General features: G+C 38.1%; 1 long non-coding RNA gene across 1 annotated transcript; it reads right to left on the bottom strand.

Annotated features, from left to right (window-relative positions):
* Positions 1-6,371: 6,371 nt before the first annotated feature.
* Positions 6,372-8,290, bottom strand: LOC140361439 (uncharacterized). Its single transcript, XR_011927014.1, has 3 exons — positions 8,229-8,290; positions 7,384-7,507; positions 6,372-7,036 (listed from the first exon to the last, which is right to left on the bottom strand). It is a non-coding gene; the product is annotated as an uncharacterized lncRNA (long non-coding RNA).
* Between the last annotated feature and the right edge of the window lie 898 nt (positions 8,291-9,188).

The raw sequence follows: 9,188 nt of genomic DNA, 5'->3' as shown, positions 1-9,188 counted from the left end.
TGTGTGGATTTGTATGTGATGTGTGTGCGTGGGGCGGCTTCCTGAGTGGGCATTAAACATTAACGACCAGCAAGAGAGGAGACACAGGAGGCCTAAAAAGGGAAAAGGTAAAACCAGGCGTGACGGTAGCACTCCGATATATAGATAAATACAGCACATGCAAAGGTCTACACGCGATGTACTGGACACATCTGACCGAAATTGGACCAAATTGACATTTTATTTTGGTTTGGTTATGCCACGAATGTTTAATTTTGTTGTCTAGTTTATTCCTTTTCGCATTTTTATTTTAAATGTCGCTCTCTGGTCGTGCTCTGTGTTCTGTGTTTGTTCCATGTTTTATGTTTTGTATTAAAAAAGCTTTCAAATAAATTATACGTGGAAAAAAAACTAAAGAAAAGAACTGATTATACTATAAGAGGCAAACAATCTGTCTACTTTAAGCTTATAGGTAAAAAGTAATCCTAAATGGCAGAAACAACTGATTAATCAAATTATTAGTTATCTGGACTCCAAAACATGCCATGTGTCACTCAAACAGCAGTCGGACGTTACAGTTACATGTTAAATGTGACGTTTTGATGAAAAACATTTGCCTGTAAACATGCATCATCTAGAAGGCCTCATGCAACATTTGTTTCATTTGTCTTGTTACAGGTTTTTGTGTGTGATTTAAACAAGTAATTGATTCATCGAGCAATGATTCTTCCAATTAATGGATTCCTTGTGTGAATCACAAAAGGCCCATGTGATTTGTTTTAACAATTGATCCAGATGAAGATAAATTATACAAAATAATCATTAGGTGCTGCCCTTCAATCCTAATAAACCACTTAAACTTGTGCATCAACTTTACTAGCACAACTACATCTTTATAATACGACTGTGATCATTATTTATTTGCCTATTGATATTATGTTCATTACTGCTGCCGCTGTTATTTATACTAGCCACATTGTACTGAAGAAGTAGCTTATTTTAAGGCCTAAAATGCTACTTTAACTAACCACACAATTTTCCAAAATGGTATTCTTGACCCAACTCACTTTGTTTGTTAGTTTCTCTCTTCAAAAAGCACGTTTCCTCTCCTGGTTATTGACTCAATCAATCAATAGCTGTGGTCAATAGCAGAGCAAAAGGAACTGTGGCTATAGACGAGCTCTGCATCTGAATGACCCACACTTCCTCCAACAAATCTCGTTATTAGTTCCACCTATTTTCTGCCACAATTGTGATCATTTTCTAGTTTGCATAGTGTGCAAATCTATGCGGTCATGTGATGAAGAGAAAAACTACTGCTTCTGTTCACAGCGTAATAATGGCAACATTCTTGTGTGGTGCCGATAACTAACAAGTAAACTCTTAGACTCTGTGACCTCAAGACCCCATTGTATAGTTGCCATAGGGATGTTAATGCTCTTAATGGTAGAAGCAAAGTTTGTCGCTGAACACATATGGATGTGCTATCAAAATAAATGATTGTCAAGTAAGGAAAACAATTCAAGCAGCTTTTTCATTAGATAAGCGCATTACAACCATTGAATTAAGGCTAATTAAGAATTAGTTATTATAAAGTGGTTTCTTTAACACATAGAACACAGTCTATTGTCTCTTTATAGCAAGTGTTATTCTTATTTCACATCTTTTAAAGGTGCACTGTGTAACCTTTTTATTGCTTTGCCTGGCATGTTCCAGTGTATGGCATTAAACTTATCTATCTCCATAGAGACAAGAAGGTGCCTTGAAGTTACAGATCAGGTCTGTGGAGCTCGCTCACAGTCAGAATTCATATATTTCAGGAATATTTGGAGAAAAAAAGCAACAAGATGCACAACTTAAATGCCACAGTGTGGACTACTCCAGGTAAAGTAAAAGTTATTACATATAGTCCAATGTCCGATCTGTAAGGGCATCTGGCTTAAAAGCTATGCCAAATTTAAATTAAAGCAGGAGATTGTGGAAATTCTTTAGATAGTCCACTAAATCATGATGTGTCAATATTTGCGATTTGTTCCTCTTTGCAGTTTTAGTTTTGTGGTTCATCTTTGTGTACTTTTGAAATAAATATTGTGTTTCCTGAGCCTGATATTTCTGTCTACAGATCTTGGGCAGGGACAACTCCTCAGCCCTGTTTGTGCGGGAGCTCCGTTCTGTGAGAGGCAGACTTCCAAATGCATCACACGCCCATGGAAAGGTACTAAATATCCCAGTGATGCCGAGCTCGCGTTAGCATGTGTAATGTGTATCGATCTTCATTTTAAAGTGCAGACATTAATCTAACTCTCCAGAGAATAGCAGACTTTTTAGCAAAGGCTGGATGGATGAAGTTTGGCTGACAATCCCAAAGAAATTAAACGCATAACTCACTCTGCACCCAGTAGCCACTGGGTGCAGAGAAATTATGTTGTACAAGCTTTACTAAAACACGCACGCTATTATTAACTTTACCACCCAAGAGCACTGACTGGAGAATAAGTTACTGCAGATAAATTGAATCCAAGCCTCAAATCCGAGTCATACGAGAGTCAAGAAGGACTTCTGCCATTAAGCGTGGGCTCAATCACTGCAAATCAATTGGATACTGATATTTGAATAGGAAAAGAAATGGAATTATATCAACATTGTCTGTATGTACCACCTGATCATATAAACACGTAAACATCATCCCCTAAAAGAAGGAACTTTAGTTAATGTGCCTGCAGTAAGACTGTTTAGACTACACATTTCACTAAAACTTAGCTAATATTTGAGATTTTGCCAACAGTTTTGCCTTGATCTCACCAGCTTGACAATTTTGTTGAAGTTCATCATCCCCCCACATGTTTACTGTATGCAAAATAGCCAAAACAACGTTAAAATGTAAATGAAAGCGCCACGAAACAACAACGATAAACTGCTGGGCTCCTCACTACTGGCAGATACATTTATCACACTACTGTAGTGTCAGAACACGTTTGAATGAATGCTAGTTTACTATTTAGCATCTTAAAAGCCTTGTTTTAACATGAGGCTAACGGAAAATCAGTCCATGCACACGTGGCTCAAACACATCCAACAGAAAAGCTTTAAACGGTAAATCTCGCATGCATTAAGACCGCTTATTTAAGTGTTGGGGGTCTGTTTGAGGTCTCGCTCTACAGTGAGGCCCGACCCGCAGACGGTGACAGCTCATGCCGACTCAGTGTCTGGGCCTCTCCTCCTCCCTTTGCTGCGCTCCTCTGTGTTTATGCAGGCCGACTGCAGCGCGAGCGCGTCCCACACGGCGTCCTGATTGAAGGAAAACAACATCAATCCCCCCCTGACCCCAGGCTCTCAGATATCCCCCGGCGCCCGTGCTCTCTGTGCTGCTGTTCATTCACACAAACAGCCAGGGAAGAACAGAACACACTGCTATAGGTGCGTACAGTATTCAGAGAAATGGATCTGAACATGTACTTTTACAGAGCACAGCCGTCAGGAAAAGCACCCTATGTTCTGTACATTGTTGCGCTTCCTGTAACATGAATAGAACATTATGTATTACAGTGGTAAATGTCAGTCTAATGGGTTAATGTGTCTTATGTGTGGTCCTTGAAGCCCACCTCTCCCACACAGCACTGAAGACACAGAGCCTATACAAAATGGGGAATATCCACCAAGACATGTATTCTGCCCCAAAAATCATGACCATTGTGAGACCATTTACCCCTGAACTAGACAGTCCCGTGTTCAAGTTAGTTGTTTGGCTCTACATTTTTAGCATGACCTTATTGAAGTCTGTGCTTTCAGATTTTAGTTTTCTTTGTTTCCCACAGATATAAATATTCTCCCTTCAACCGCACACTCCCGCTTGAGTCTCTCTCGTCCTTTGGCCTAAACCCACCTGACCTTAAAACCCCTCAGCTTTGCCCCCTGAGAGCAGACGTCCCTCCAGCCCTCATCACTGATGGTTTGATGCTACGTCTTCTTTCTCCACTCTGCGGTTTAAAAACTCAGGGGAAGACTTTGAAAATGCTGTGGAAAAGGCCAAGTCTATGATGAAGATCAATTTGTAAGGTTAAAGAAACATCTGGGCACACTTTCAGCCTGCGCTCATTCGACTAGTAAATAATTCAGAGGGAGTTGTTATGTGAAACTGATAGGGCTCGGCCTTTATGAAGCTCTTAGACTCATTTGAACAAGTCAATACGCTGTAAAGTGCATTTGGCTGTACAGCTCAAGGCAGAATGAATGTATCTATAAATTCAAACTCAAAAGCTTTCAAGATTTTCTTTTGACATGAGGTTCAGAGACTAAAAGTGTCTTTTTAAGAATCTTGTCTTTGGGCCGGACACTGCGTTGCCTGTGTGGATGAGAAAGGAGCAATGATGAATCTATTAGTATTTGGATTTCTATATAATATTCATCCCTTGGGCTGCAACTATTAAATTGATTAGTTGACTATAAAATATAATCATAGTTGTATTTTGACAATTGTTATTCTCATTTTAACTATGCAGATGCTAAAACACAAAAAAATTAATTTTATAATGGAGACAGCAGCAATAATAATGACATATGTCAAAATATCCAAAAAGAATAAATCATTTCTGATTTTCATCAACAATAGAAAATAGAAAATTGTCTTGAAGCTTTCAGTAACCATCCCTTATTTGGTTACAAATTATTTTTTAAGTGTCTCAATGTACAGTCACTAGTCGACTAATCAAAATAATATTACTTATAGCTGACAGTTGACTACTAAAATAATAATGAGTCACAGTCTCATTCTGGTATTCTAAGCTTTTACATTTCCTTTGCTTTTTTTGTTTGTTACTGTCTGCTTTTTATACTTGTATAATGGAACATTTAAGATTTCTTAAGGTTAAGGTTCTTGTCAATGTAATTCACACTGAACAACTGGTCCCTCTCCATGCTTCTCCTCAGGTGTGTCGATGGATGAGGCCTGGGTGGTGTTCCTCTCAGTCACCCAGTAAGTCTATCCTCTGGGTCACCTGGAATAAAAACTCCATGTGTCCAGATCCTTTTCCCAACACACATTCTCTAAGTCGCTCTCTGCTTGTGGTGGCGACTGTGTGCAGACAGAAAAAAGAAAGAAAAACTTGTGATGTAGAGCAGTCCCACCTCCCACACTCCAAACATAGGCATTACGAGGTGTCCCGGGCTGAAGACAGACGACGGGGGTCTGGTTAGGATTAGACCATAGCACAACCCTATAGCCGTGTCTCAAATGTGTACGAGCGTCTTTCACCCACATCTGTTCTAGCTCTGATTTGTGCAGTAGCTCTCTTAATCAGGAGCGATACAATTACCTTTGAACCTCGTTTTTATTTCACTGGTGGAAATTTGGCAACAGCGGGGATCTGGACTATTATAATCTAACACTTATCTGCTGCTTGAGAAGTCGCTGAGAAGCCGGGAAAACCCAAGTATAGTGGATTGATTTACATGTGAGCCAAAAGCAACCCATCGCTCTGTAGTATGTGTAGTTCATGCGAAGAATAAAAAAGGCTGAAATTAACTTATGAGCACTGTTTTTGACTATCCTTTTTGACAGATTTTTTCGATGCGTGTGCAACAAGTGAGGGCAGATGGCGTGAGCTAGCACTGAAACACAGGTGTTGGCATGACGATCAAAGCGGGGTGGTTCAGTGAGTGGTTCAGTGATCGTGCCGGGCTCGGGACCAAGCCCCCGGAAGCCAAGATGGCCGCCATTGAAACCTATGGAGCTGCTCATTGGCGCATGGTTCCAAAAAAGTTTTTTAGTTCCGCATTACTTCCTGAACAGTGGTATATCTCCTCCCACTTTTGTGACGTCATCGCCGTGAGGCTTTGGCGTCGGGAGCGCGCACGTCACAGCAGCGTGAAAGACTGAGAACAGTCAACACGGATTTGGAATAATTCGGCTTGAAATATTCTGTTTACGTAACGTATAATGATGGATTGTTATATCCATCTATAAATATACATGTATCATGTTGTAAAGCTCTGATATTTAAGAGAATTATAAAGAAGTGTTAAGATAAAAAAGTCTGGTTTAATGACAATGAATTACATTTAGAGGTTTAATAACGTCCTCATCATTTTCTGTAGTTTTTGGTTTGGGTATTTATTTTGTTATTAACTTTTCAGTTATTTATTTACATAATATAATTTGGCCAATATGCATTTTTTTTAATCAGATGAGAAGAAATATAAAATATAATCATCGATTCTGTTACATAATTGAGTTAAGCAGTATTTAATTATATTCAGTTTCCTTTTGTGTCGTTTTTTTATCATGTCAATCTTTAATAAATACAAAACACATTTGTTTATTAATGTATTTAATACAAATAATGAACATGAATGAACTTGTTCAATAAATGCAAATCTGATTATAACTACAAATGATAAATTGATTTTAGCCAGTTTTAGTTGAGTTTTAAAGCTACAATGAGTTTTAAAGCTACAATGTGGGAGTCCCTTATTAAGGAGTTTGAGTCTGTGTAATGTTCATTATTATTATCATCATTAATATAATCAGAAAAGGTTTATTCCATTGTCAAAGAACAGAATTCACAAACAGTGGAACTTGCTTTGGTGATTCAGTGCAACATAAAAATATTAACAATGATAAAACAACCTGTATAAGTCAAATAGAACAAACTGAATAAAATAAGGTATTCCTTTATTGTCCACACATGAGGAAATTTTGTTGTTGCAACACAGTAGATCCAGAGGAAAAGGACAGAAAACTTATAGGAAGTTTAAAAAACACTCTTAATAGATCGATCTTAATAGAAGAACTCTTATAAACAAAAACTCCTCTAGACAGAACCTCTCATACCTTAATAAAGAATGGAGGGGGAAATAAAGATAAAATAAAAACAGCGTAAGACAAAATAATACTAATAATAATGGTAAAATAAACACTCTTTTTACATCAGTTATATGCACATGAATGTGACATTATTGTGTTAAATACTGAATATCTCAGTATTTAACAAGACTTTGTTTCCATGGCTACGCAGTCTTCTGTACTTCAGTAACTGCACCGTTCAGCTCCATCGTATGACTGAGACAAACAGAACATGTCACAGCTTTAGATTATACAAGTCATATAACATACACTTCATATGTTTTAGATTATACAAGTCATATAACATACACTTCATATGTTTAGATTATACAAGTCATAGAACATACACTTCACATGTTTAGATTTATAAAAGTCATAGAACATACACTTCACATGTTTGTCCTGAAGCTGCTTCACAGACACATGTGACACAGCAGTGGCTCTTTTGAAGAACAATTATCATTTAGTTTTTTTGGTCATAACAAAACAGACATTTTATAAATTCAAAATACTGATTCTACACTGTTTACTTTTAGTCGAGGCAGAAGTTATTATTAAAATACCTTTTGCTTTGGAGTCGTCAGGAGTTTACTTGAGATGACTCTGTGTCTGCAGTGACCTGTAGTGACCTGTAGTGACCTGTAGTGACCTGTAGTGACCTGTAGACTAAACTCACTGGTCAGCACTCTGAAGATGAGAAAGATACTCATTAGAACATTGATATATTCTGCACATTTAACAGAGAAAAGCTGGAATATGTTATTGACAGATTTACATTTCGCTCTGTAACACAAAAGTTCCTCTTTTCACATTAATTTTTAAAGCTAGAACCAAAAGTCATTTATTTATGCATAAGTTTAAACCTTAGAAGTTAGAACATAACTCACATGTTTGCTAAATCTCTACATATTCCATGGAAGTAAATCCATGACATTTCTATAGAAAACAAGCGTGTGCTTTGTTTAAACATAGCACACGTCATTATGAAATATGTAATAAAACCTCAAATGTGGTCTCAGCCCCTGTAAGTACAGGACTGTCACTTTTAAACACCTTTACATTTATATATGTAAGATATGACCCATTTCAGCAGGTTATATTTGAATTATTGGTTGTGTTTTATAGCACATAATACAAACATCACTTTATTTCCCTTCTTTCTCTAGTTTTCCTTGATCTGTGCATAACCTCTTGTCTAATAGAACATTTAGTAAGAGAAATAATTAGTTATTTATTTGCAGAAGCACGAGCCATCACGACGTGTTATTGCATCTTTGTGTAGCTAAACTTTAGCTTACGTTAGCTCGTGTTAGCTCGTGTTAACTTGTGTTAACTGTGTAATCGTTGTTTTACACTTCATATGGAACGATGTGTGAAACGTGAGGAATGACATACAAACACAACTTACGTGTATCGTGGTCTCGTCTCGTCACATTCTTCTGTTTGTGTTTAGTTTCCGTCACGTGTTCTTCTGAGGCTCGTTCATGAGGGTCACGTGCGCGCTCGGTGCGCGTACACCGTTCACCGGGAGGTTAAAAATGTATTTTTTAAGTATTTTAGAAACAGTTGAAGAGTGAAATTCCTTCTATTTTATGTTTAGACTAAAAACAATTTAGCATGTTTGGTAATTTTAGAGGCCGAACTCCTGAAATGGTCCGACCAAAAGGCTGCATTCTGCGAAGTGGCCACTACTCAATTTGGAGCCAGAGGCAGAGGGGGCGTACCCTATCCAGATATTATAATAGATCCATGCTCGGGACGGGTAAACTCAATCGTGTTCGAAGTACATTTAGGTTACCGTAACATATTTAGTGGTAGTTCGTGTTGAGGGGTTCGCATGATAGAAGGAACACGTTTGAAGGTCAAGAAGGGCCAAGCGAGTTGAGTTTGTGTTCTTACAGAAAAATAAAACATACAGACTCTTACGAATGGCAAAATAGGTTGAATTCTTCAGAAAAAAAAAACTCACAAAGCTATGAATATGTGGCAAAATCAAATGTATTTAATAAAAAAACAGAATTCAACTTACTAATGCACCGCTACATTGACACATACGTTGCCCCAGCACTTTTTAAACTATTCAAACTATGAAATATAGTCCTTTTTATAAACAGGCTTTTGTGGGTTTGCCATTTGATACACCTTTTCAGCACTGCCCCTCTTTTAAGCGGCTACTTCTTCAGCCCACCACATCTGCTCTCGCAGAGCGGCTGCCCCTCCAGGAAGCGGTTTCATTTTGGGCTTTCTGGTTTTACATGCCTCCTGTCTCCTGCCTGCATGTGTGTGAGTGCGCCGAGGATTAGGCGCTGAGGCCCCGCTCGAGGTATCAGAGACAGACACGGTCACTCCTTTCTTTGTCTTTCTGTGC

The sequence above is a fragment of the Eucyclogobius newberryi genome, unplaced genomic scaffold (genome assembly GCF_026437365.1).
Source record: "Eucyclogobius newberryi isolate DKJ021-1_F unplaced genomic scaffold, fEucNew1.0.hap1 SCAF_16, whole genome shotgun sequence".
NCBI lineage: Eukaryota > Metazoa > Chordata > Actinopteri > Gobiiformes > Gobiidae > Eucyclogobius > Eucyclogobius newberryi.
This window is presented reverse-complemented; position numbering and strand designations above follow the sequence as displayed.